The following is a 12,500-nucleotide window of genomic DNA, read 5'->3' on the forward strand; positions in this document are numbered from 1 at the left end:
GGGTGGTTTTCACAGACCGAGTCTAAATCATAAATCTAAATCATGACTGAAATAATCCTACTTAAATGAATCCAGAATTTGCAGAAAATGCCTTTCTGAGACGCTGCTTGATTTACTATGAATTAGACTAGGACTAGCCAGCTCCTTCTGTCCGGTCTTGGTGCTGGTTTTAGTCCAGATAATCCATCTTCTCTATCATCAAGGTCGACATGAGCCTCCACATCCATTAATCCAGGTTTAATTTGAGCCTTCACATAGACCTAGATGAGCTCGAATTTTCCTTCTGTTAAATAGGGCAAATCTGAGACTATTCAAACCCATAACTGAGAAAACCCATTTCAGTTAGTCCAGATTAGCGCTCAGTCTGACCCATGAGGTACTGCCTTGAGATTTTGGATAAGTCACACTGAACTAAATCACGAACGTTGCATTTAAGCACAAACAGCAAGAACATGCTGCAGAGCAGGGAACACAACTCCAGCTCTACAACGGTTTATCGCATGAGAAAAATCAATTTTTTTAGAAACTTTCAGTTCAAAGGACTTGACCACTCCTCTTTATTCCTTGTTTTTGGTTTGTTTTGTTATTACGTTTCAGGTTGACAGGGTCATAACTCACACATCCTCCGCCACACGGCAGTGACAGCGGGCGGCTCAGCACGAATTTGGAAAATAATGAGCCGTTGGAGAGGAGCTGTTGTTCAGTTGTGGAGTTTGTTTGTTCGGTGAGTGGAAGGGGGCATTGCTCCTATTCCCCAACTCCAATCTTATCCCGGCAACGTAGCGCTAAACACATTTAATAGAACCTCATTTTTTCATCCTCGATCGCACTAAGCAGCTCCACCGGGGTTTGTCACTAACTGCTAACCTCTTCTGGTCTACTTCCGCTAGATGCCGGCTAACTTACTTACACTGCTTATGCCCAGTTCAGACTCCCCGATTCTGGACTGATTTTCCACTCGTTTTTGGAGCTGGCCGAGCAAAGCCTTCAGAGGAAAATTTTCAGCGATCGAGAATATAATAAAAGAGAAATAATCCTGTCCCAAGCATGAAATCGTGTCATTTTTGTCGTCACTTCTCACGTGTGTTTTCGTGCCAAAACGGTTTGGAGACCCCACAGACTAGTCGGGGATTCCTCCTGGTGAAAGATCTTGTAACGTGTGACCCCTGTCGCCGATCAGTCATGTAGTGTGCAAACAAGGCTGCAAGATTCCCGATCACAAGACGGAAAGTTGTGTAGTGTGAACAGTACAGCGATTTCACAACTTTGAAAGTGTCGTGCTGTGTGTCCACGGCATTACAATGAATTCAATCCTCTCCGGAAGGGGTGTGGAGAGACTACACACTCCTTCCACCTGCCTTTTTTTTTTCCTTACTGTTGTTCTTTTAACTTAGTTTTCTACTTTCATTCTCTTGTTTCGTGGCTCTCTGCTGTTTTTCTCATTTTCATCTGTTCTTTCCGATACTTCCTGTCAAAGGATGTTTTTCTCATTTCTCATTCTCGTCCTTTCTGCTGCCTGTGTCGAGTCTGGCCCCCTCATGCTTGCAGCCCCCCACTCCCCATTTCATCCTCACTCTCACCGCCCCCTCACACACACACACACCACTTCAACCTCTACCTCTCTGCTCCTATTTCCCTGCCTCCACCCACCTCTCTCTCTCCATCTCTCTTTCTATTTTCATCAAAATCACTCCTGTTCGCCGACATCCTCTCCTCTCTAATCCCATCCTCTCTCTCTCTCCATCACTATGCCTTTCTGCATCCATCTACCTCTGGCGTCCATCACCTCGTCATCCACGGAACGTCCCACTCTCTCTCTCTCTCTCTCACTGTCTCTCTCTCTCTCTCCGTCTCTCTCTCTCTCTCTCTTTCCAGTTCCATATCCAGCTCCCACGACACCCCAACCGCAGCTCATTGTGTATATGGCCGGGGTGAGTTGACTTAATTACCGTAATGGGGTTTCTGACGCTCGAAACTTGAAGGAGCGACGGTGGAGGGCACGCGCATGCGGGGAGGGAGGGTGGGGGTGGGGTGGGGTGGGGGGCATTGGCAGGGAGTGAGCAAAGAGAAAACATTGTTATTGCTTTTATATTCGGGGCCTCAGTCTGTGAACGCAACAGAAAAAGAAAAAAAAAATAGTATTCCAAGGCTCCTCGGAGAGAGAGCGAGAGAGCGAGAGAGCGAGAGAGCGAGAGAGAGAGGGCCATTCTTCGCGGCAGTTTGTGGCGCTTTTCATCAGTCCTTGGGTATTGTGAGAGGGTAATTGCAAGTGTATGTGCGTTTGAGTGTGTGTGTGTGTGTGTGTGTGTGTGTGTGTGTGTGTGTGTGTGTGTGTGTGTGTGTGTGAATGTGTGTGTGTGAATGTGTGTGTGTGCGTGTATGTTTGTGTGAGTGTTTGTGTGTTTCCCCTTGCTTGTGTGTAAATGTGCTTCTATCAGATTGCACTACTGAAGATTGCGAAGTAGAGTGTTGGTGCACGCGGCGGGGCCTCTGCATCACAGCCCAAGCCTGTGTTCAGAAGCCCTGAAAAGAAAAGGAAAGACAACGCAGAAAGGTTAATTATGAGCAGTGTGGTGGTGAATCACGCGAAACATTCTGACGTCCTGCTGGAGCTCCTTTCTAGTTCTGTTATAGGAGCGTTTCTTCAAGAGCCCGGGAGAGCTTTCAGGAGTCCTTGAGGTGGTCCTTCAGGAGCTGTTCGAGCTTTATTTCACTGAATCTCTCAAAAACGAAATCTCTGAATCGCTCAAAAACACCCGGAATAGGGGTCTCATGGGCACCAGAGCCATATGGGCGAAAAAAACATTGAGTCGATCGGTCAGGGGTGAATAATTATAAGGGGGAATGTGTTTTGTTGAGCCAGGCTAATGCAGAACCGACCCCCTCCCTTGTCTGACACCCCACACCCACCACCACCACCACCCACCCCCCCGGGCTGGTGGGCAGCGCAGGGGAGCGAGAGCCAAGTTGTTGTCCATCTTCATTACTCCTCATTTCACTTCCCATCTCTGAGACGTCTCCAAGGGCTCCAAGGGAAGGACTGCTTTGTTTGTGTGTGTGTGTGTGTGTGTGTGTGTGTGTGTGTGTGTGTGTGTGTGTGTGTGTGTGTGTGTGTGTGTGTGTGTGTGTGTGTGTGTCATTGTGGGTGGGGGATATGAATGCCTATGACAAGTGCGCAGGGCTCGATTAAAATGCTGCCCGGGAGTCAATTCCGCTTAGCTGAAACATGTCAAAACTTGCCCGCCAGGAAGATCTCATGCTTGATCAATGTCGACATAACTAAGAATGTGTTCTCCATCTGTATTGATGAATGGCTCTCAGTAATGCACCCCCTACCACCACCCCTTCCTCAAGATCAATCGACTGCAGCAGAGACCATATTTAAGGCGCTTTTATATGTTATTCAAGGGAGAGTGGTGTGGTAAAGCAGGAAAGTGGCAAACAAATCGAATACACAGACAGGCGTACACACACACACACACACACACACACACACACACACACACACATACCCACGCACACACACATACACACACACACACAGGCACACACACATACACACACACGCACACACACATACACACACACACACACACAACTGCACACATATAGGTGGTTTATAGAGTCATCAAGACACCTCAGAAACCTGTAGAACACCAGTAACCTATGAAAACATGAACCCTGACCCTAAATCAGGAGATGCACATACAATATTTCCAAAAATGTAAAACAGAGTCAGAGCTTTCTCGGAGTATGAGGACCAATGTCCTATTAATGCTGGTGGGTAGGCAGGTGGTTTGTCCTGTTCAGCCACACACACACACACACACACACACACACACACACACACACACACACACACACACACACACACACACACACACACACACAAATGTAATCCCTGCAGGGGGTAAAGCTCTCATTCAGCTGAGCTAGGGCCCAGGTGGTGGTGGTGGTGGTGGTGGTTGTGAGTGTGCAGGGGTTGAGCACTTGAGGAGGGAGTGTAACAGAATATAAACGGCAGCTCTTCTTGTCCATTTCCCTGCATGGCTGAATGGGAGATAGGAGGAGGATGTACGTAACGATAAGGGTGGGATCTGGGGTCAGGTGCACAACCGACAAGGCATGCAAAAAGGAAAGACATCATTGAGGACCACACCTCTATTTTCTACTACCACTTTTTCACCGAAGTACAATAAGGAAGGAATGACAAACCATTTAGTCCTGGAACCTTCTTAAATGGGAATCTTAACAGTCCCTAAAAGAGTTCTTGGTTGCTTAACGACCACTCCTACGAACCGTGGAGATAACGCAAATCAGGATGCGACTGTTGGGTTTGATAGGTCATTAGGGAATGTGCTGGTTGAGTTGGTCGCTGTATTTCGAGTACAGGCTTTCCATTTTTTGAAATGGTGAGCAAGTACTACAAGAAAGCAATGAGCATCAAATGAGCTGCTTTACTGATGAAGCCATTTTTTAAGAATGGCGATCGGTCTGCTTGAGATTCTTGCGTTTGACCGATCTGCGCTGTTCAGTTCTACAAACTCCCCCACAATGGTTACCCTTTCCCCACAAAGGACAGCCTCGCTTTTTCGAGACCAGGAGGTGAAAATATCCAAGTGGAACCAATCCCTGAACCAAGTTCCTCCTGTGGAAAAGAGCCTAACTTTCCTAAGTACCGGGAAATTTACTGGTTCTGGAAATGGTTCCTGCTGTTGAAAAGCTCCTTTCCAGTGTCGCCGATTGGGGCAAGGCTATTCATTCTGTTAGACCAGCGATTCCAAACATATGGGCTGCGGCCCACCAGTGGGCCACGGGTATTGCAAGTGGGCTGCCAAATCATGGACAACCCGCAAAGATTTTATTGAAAAAATAAATAAACAATCATTAATTACAAAAACGTTTTTACATGTAAAAAAAACAATAATTTCATGGTATTTTTCCTTTAAAATCTTCAAAAATGCATCATCACTGGTAGATAGGAACTTATTTTAGGGCATACTACATCCAAGCCGCACCATGATCGACGTGCACCTGTGCATTTTTGGAACTTGCGCTGATAATCAAAATGGATCGGACAGGCGGGAAAGTCCCGCATTTCAAACATAAAAGAAAGGTTCAGAGGAAGTATAGCGCTGAAGATCTATCATTGGAATTTTTTTTGGACAGGCACGGAAGACGAACCGTTACCGCTGTTCATGGAGTGTTCTGAGATTTTATCAAACGAAGCTCTGAAGCCATGTAAACTGCACCATCACCTCGAGACAAAACACCAACAGGACATGTCCAAGCGGCTTGAGTTTTTCGATAATAAACTCAAGGAGTATCGGGGCAAGTCCTTGAAACGTCACGTATGGGCACCGAGAACGCAAAGGCAGGCGTCCTATGAGGTCGCCCGACTCATAGCCAAGCCTGGTAAGCCACATACAATCGAGGAAATTTAATTCTTCCTGCCACAAAAGTGGTTGGGGTGATGTTGGGAGAGAAGGCGTGCAAGCCAATCAACCTCATCTCGCTGTCTGATAACTCAGTCAAACGCAGGATTGACGAGATGGCAGAGAATGTGTCAGGACAGCTGATAACGAGCGTACGAGAGAGTCATTTTTATGAAAAATGGGTATGTGGGCCAGGCGAGTTGACCAGTCAAACTTTGACTCGTTTGAGAATCTGTCCGATTTTTTGACAGAGGAAGAAATGTCAAAGAGCACCTGCATGGTTTGAGGACAAAGCTGCGCAAATACTTCTCCATCCCAGATGTGCAGTGCAGCTGGATGGAAAACCCCTTCACCAGCCACAGTGACGAGACCCTCGCAGGCCTGAGCCCAAAAGAGAAGGACAGTCTTGTGGATCTCCCCTGCGACAGCGCATTGAAATTGTCTTTCTCACAGAAGTACCTGAGAAACTTTTGGCTTCATGTTGCTTCTGAGTTTCCCAATCTGTCCAACAGAGCTGTGCCATTTCTTTCTTTGTTCGAACGAACGTTACGCAAAACGTTACGCTTTTTTTGTTTTACCACTACTGCACTGTATGTATGAGAATGTTGTTGAAATATAGGTCCTCTGAGAATGCACTGTTTGGCTCCCGTATTACTTCTGGTCGGACGTGGGCCGCGAACACTTTTGAGATTTTCAAGTGGGCCACGAGTCCGAAAAGGTTGGAAAACCGCTGAGTTAGATGGAAGGCTCAACGTTGAGTTTGATGACACGGTGTAAATATTTCTATCAGATTTTCTGGGTTCCAGAAATTAAAAAAAATACCTGAATACCTCCCACTGACAGCATTATGTGAAGAGCCGGGCATTTCAAACAATGGATGGGCATGGTACAAATGTTTAACATTAGCATTGAGAAAACTAGGGATCATTATAAAAAAGTTAAGGGTACAAACTTTTGGAGATAAGTTGACAATGAGTGTGTGCGTGTTTGCGTGCATTGCATTAGAGGGGTTATGGCAAGGAACTGTTTGGGAATTTTCCTCTCCATTAAAGACCGGGAAGAATGAAGAATGAAAAGCCTTCCCCTATTGTGGCTGAAATGTTCCTCAAGGAGCTCTATCTGTGATGCACATCTTGCAGGTATTGAACACACTGGTGTCCTTGGGCTGAGAATATGCCAATATGGGAGATGAACTGGCCTTCTCCTTGGTCCTCTCCAAACCACTTGTCTGTGTTCGTGAACCATGATCCCACTGGAATTCACCAGTCTGGTAAAGTTGTAATGTCTTACAGTCATGAATTTGCTACCTGTGTGGAACTGAATATGATGGCATTAGTACGCAACGTGAACAGTCGGTCTCAAAGGGCGTTGTGTCAAGAGTCATCCAAACGGCAACCTAAGAATTTTGATGGGAAAGGTGATGGAATTAATGGTGTCATTGGTCATAAAAAACACCCGCCTCCACACACACACTCATACGCACACACACACACATACACACACACACACACACACACACACACACACACAATTGTTCCAGTAAATGTAATTTGGTCACATCATCCCTGTCTCAGTTTTCTCTGTGAGACGCTCGCAGCACAAGGGACCTTGGTGATGCAATGTGAACCAGGACATAGATGCATATTTTTAGACGCTCGGAATAGAGACGCGTAGCTGTATGCCTAATGAACAACTTGATTTCTTGGACTTTCTCCATGGGGAAGCGTTTAGGGAAGGTTAATTCCAATATCTATTCAAATGGACAGATCCTCAGACAGAAAAGAGAGAGGGATGGTGGAGTAGGCAGAGGAGAGAGAGTTTGCTTTACTCTTCGGGTGATAGCAGGTGTGTAAATAATATGGTAATAAAAGTCGGAGATGAATGGGCGCGCCTGGGGATTGGGTGAGCCCACTCATCCAGGAGCCCCCGAGTCAAAGCGCAGCTTCGTTCTGGGCTCATCTGCTCACCACGAGTACCCCGTGGGTGGAGCCGATCGCTTTGATTCTGGACCTGAGAGAGTTGCAACCTCCTTTCACAGAATGTTTTCTCTCTGCCCCGAGCGGATCGGAAGGACAGGAGGACTAACGCTCCAGACCGCTGCTTTGTCGAAGCTGGATGTTTGCTGAACCCATCATTTCATTAGCGGTTACCCTTTGACGTTGTAGGCCGAGTTTGACGTCGTAGTCCGGCTGTGAAGAAACCCACCAAATCAAGACGGCGTTAGCATATAAGCGGTAGAAATGGAAGGAAGGAATGAAAACTCTGACTCGTTTGCCCATGCAGTCTCAATCATCAACTCACGCTGTTTCCCTCAATATGCGTTTTTCTTCTCAATGAACAATGGGGTAATGAAATGGATAGTTCAGCTACTCAACTGATTTGCATAATATTATTAGTCGACCTTTTAGTGTGGTGTTTTCTCCCTGCTCTGCTTTGCTTTGTCTGATTCTCGGTCTATGAAGAGATTCATACTTTCATAGCCATGTTTAGCGGCTATTTAGATTCAAAGATTTATTAAAATAGCCCCTTTGATGTGGTTATTCCACACATTGCCTGAGCCTAATGTGATCAATCAGTGGAATAGGCTCACTTATTATGGCAAATCTCTCTCACCCTCTCTCCCTCACACACACACCCACACACACACACACACACACTCTCTCTCTCGCTCTCTCACACACAGACACACCCTCACACACGCACACACCCTCTCTCGCCCCTCGCACACACCTATCGCTCTCTCGCTGTCCCCTCCTCTCTTTCTCTCTGCCCAACTCCTCCTTCTCTCCCTCACACACATACAGCCCCCCGCTCTCTCTCTCTCTCTCCCTGTGCTGCCCTGGGTGCGCTGGGCTCCACACATCGGGGTGTCAGCTGCAGCAGCGGCACAAAGTGGCTCGGCTCCCCGTCTGCAGCCTGGCGGCCAGCTGCGCTCCTTCTCCAGGATCGTTCCTCAGAAGCCCCCCCGGTCCCCGTCTGGAGCTCCGCAGTCTTTTGGAAGGACCATTGTGCCGAACATACACTTCTTTGCAGGTAAGATCTATTTTCACCCCCCCTTGACTTCTCGGCTTTCTTTCCAACATATGCTCGTTTTTATTTATGGGGGGTTTTTTTTCTGTGAGTTGGACAAAGTGTGTAATTGAGAATGAGATGATTAAAAATCACGCTCATTTTAACACTTAAACTGAATGACGGCTCTCCCCTGTTATCATTTTCTGGATGGTTGGGATGAATGGGAATCAATAATTTGCCAAATTATAACGCTTGGACGGAAACATGAGAATCAAAAAAAATTGTCGCCGATTTATTGTTTTAAACACATGTTTGTACTTTGTTGCAGTTTGGCGCATCTGTGAGTTGCCGTTATGCTGCATATAGCGTTTAAAAAAGTTTTGAACGAACCCCCAAATTGCGGCGACTCTGAATTGACGCCAATTACATGGATTTTCAGGTTTCAGGTGAATCATCCTCGCAGATTAACGCTGTCCAGTCTGTTTGAGTCTGAAGTTGGGCATCCTTACTGTGTGTGTGTGTGTGTGTGTGTGTGTGTGTGTGTGTGTGTGTGTGTGTGTGTGTGTGTGTGTGTGTGTGTGTGTGATGTGTGTGTGTGTGTGTGTGTGTGTGTGTGTGTGTGCGTGCGTGTGAGTGTGTTTGCTTAACAGGACAACACACCTGCATACCCGACAGCATTGATGGGACATTGGAATGGTGCGGACACATTCAGCGTCCTCATAATCTCATAATGTTTTCCTCATAATTGAGTGTCCTCATACTTCGAAAAAGCTCTGACCCTGTTTTACATTTTTCGAAATATTGTATGTGCATCTCCTGATATAGGGTTAGGGTTCATGTTTTTATAGGTTGCTGGTGTTCTACAGGTTTCTGAGGTGTCTTGATGACTCTATAAACCATCTATATGTGTGCGTTTGTGCATGTGTGCCTGTGTGTGCGCTGTCCTGATTGACGGGACGCTGGATTTACTCTTTTCGTTCCGTGTCCAACTCCGCATTTCGGACCCGTGGAGCCCCACGGCAGCCGCTGCCTCTGGCGCCGGGTGATAAGGCTCCTGGGGAGCGTCTCCCGTGTCCGGGGAGCTTTAAAGGCTCCACTGACGTCTCGGGTAGGAAGCCCCCACCTCAGCGGTCCTTCAAGAGTCTCAAGGGGGTCCACAGCAAAGTGATAAATACTGTAGTTAAATTTAAACATTATCTAATTTACACAACATTGCAACGATTAGGGAATGTTCCAATTATAATACTACTGCTATGATACTATACTGTCTCCCAACTATACTGTACTTGAGACAGACAAAGACGATTTTACAAAATCATATCTCTCATTTCTCAACAGATTGGGGACCCAGAGACAAATCTTATCAAAAGGGGTCTGCGGACAAATGAGTATCAGAGAATAATATCTATCTATCACATTTCCTTACAATATGTCACTGTTTATCAGCTTCTCAGCCAGCTCAACCTTCTATAGGAATAAGTTACATTGGCAGAGTTTCGAGAACAATTAAAACAATTTATTTATACAGTAGCATGAGTTCAATGCACAGGTTCAAGCAGTCCTATCAGGAGGAAATATACAGTATATATTATTAATAAGGCTATATCTCCAATTTAACCCACTGTCCATCCACAGGAATTGAATGGTCACAGTATCGATGTGAACCTGACCCCTCGGGTGCCTCTGCTCATCGATTCATTCACACCGCCCCACCCCACCCACCATGGATTTATGAGGAGCACTTGGTTAGAGAGCGCAGCAGAAGAGACGACTTGAAAGGGTGTGGTTGGCTGTTGGCTTCATGGATAGAATGAGTATTTTATGTGGACGTGGAGTCCATCGGGTTCCACCCAAACACTCCTGTGACCTTTCCTGTCATCTCCTGTAACTGTTGCGTGCAGTCAATTTGCTCAGATGCATGGAAAGCACAAACCAAACAGAGACAGGAAAACCTCTTTAATCATCTCGGGACATGTGTGAGTGTGTGTGTGCGCAGGTATTGGGGGAAAAGACCTGTCAGTAAAACTCTCAGGCGTTAAGACCTGTCATGTTTGGTAAATAGCCATTCCTCCCAAAGTGTCTAATAGAGACGGTACACACACACAGGATCCAATCCATTAGCTGCTCTGACCGCCCACCCGAGCATCTGCATGCATCTGAGTGTGTGTGTGTGTGTGTGTGTGTGTGTGTGTGTGTGTGTGCGCTCACAATTTACGACATTGTAGTTTATTGAATTGCATCACTTACTATTAAATATATTGAAAATGGAAAAAAGAGACAAAACGTTGTGTACAGCGGAGAGGGAGAAACAAGAGATTGCAATATAATGAGATGAATCCGGTCGATTGAAGTGACCAAACGTGGAACACAAATAGAAACGGAATGGATTCCATTGGCTCCACGGTTCTGCTTCATATCGTGTGAGTGTGTGTGCGTGTGTGTGTGTGTGTGTGTGTGTGTGTGTGTGTGTGTGTGTGTGTGTGTGTGTGTGTGTGTGTGTGTGTGTGTGTGAGTACATGAGACCCAGGCAGCAGGGGTTGATGGATGACAGGATGGATAGATGAGGACATTTCACGGAGAAGCACCACTCCCCATTCATCCATCCATTCATTGTGCCATCCACCCATTCATCTCTTCGTCTCCACATCTGTCCACCTACTGTTTGTTGTTTAATTTAGCTCTCTATATATTTCTTTCTCTCTCTCTCTCTCCCTCTCTCTCTCTCTCTCTCTCTCTCTCTCTCTCTCACTCTCTCGTAACGTGGGGCTATTTCTCGAAACATTTTTTCGCTATCTTCTCATAATTTGGACTTGTTGTTGATTGTAAGATTGCGGACACACACACACACACACACTTTTGTACTGGTAACAAAGATTGGAGTAAATGCACTTGGTAAGTGAGGACCCATGTTAATGGTGCAAAATAAACCCAAAAATTGTCAATTCAGAGACCGGTCCTCACAATTATGGCAAAAAAACAAACAAACAAAAAAACAAACACAATCACACACACACATTCTTGTCCTGGTATCAAAGTGAGGTCCAAGTAAATACACCTGGTAAGTGAGGACCCACGTTTCTGGTGCACTTCTAAAAAAAAGAAATAGTACATTTGGAGACTGGTCCTCACAAGTACAGTAACACAAGTAAAACAAACACACACGCACACAGAAAGGGGGTCACATATCATGACATGTCGTCCATGTAATCAGTGCAAAGATCTTGGGTCCCAAGAGGAGATCACAGTGATCCATTTTCACAGATTTCACTCGCAGCTCTTGGCAAGTTCAACCACTTTTTTTTCTAGGGCTGAAAAAAGTGACATCCACACACACACACACACACACACACACACACACACACACACACAAACACACACAAACACACACACACACACACACACACACACACACACATCACACACAGGGCATCACAAATTTACAAAATGTACATTGACATTGATCAAATTCAAACAACAAGACATCTGAAATGTTCCGGTTCTAATGAGACCTCAACAATATCCGTGCGTACCGCGGTTGCCGTGTTTCAGATACTTTCAGCCCAAAAACTAGAAACAAGATTAATAAGAAATAAAAATCAGAGCAAAAGGAATACAGTGTTGCCCATTATAAGGCCATTTCACACAGCCAGTCTGTATGTCTGTTTGTTTTACTATACTTGCGAGGACTCGTCTCCAAAATTACTATTTTTTGATTTAAAAGTGCACTAAAAACATGTGTCTTCATTTAGCAGTTGTCTAGACTCAGACCTCACTTTGATACAGCAGGTACTGTATATCCCAGCGTCTGGTTGTTCTTATCATTCAGTGCTAAAAAATTTACAGATTGATTCTGTCTCCCTCTCCCCTCTTCCTTCTTTTCCTCTCTCCCTCCTCTCTCCCCTCCTCTGCTTTCTCTTCTCCCCTCTCTTTTCCTCACCCGTCATATCCTCCCCTCTCATTTCCTCTCCTCTCCTCTCCTCCCCTCTTTTTTCTCTCCCCTCCTCCCTCCCTCCTCTCCTTTCCGCTCTCGTTTCTCCCCCCCCCCTCCTCTCC

Source organism: Zeus faber (assembly GCF_960531495.2).
Source record: "Zeus faber genome assembly, chromosome: 9".
Taxonomy (NCBI): domain Eukaryota; kingdom Metazoa; phylum Chordata; class Actinopteri; order Zeiformes; family Zeidae; genus Zeus; species Zeus faber.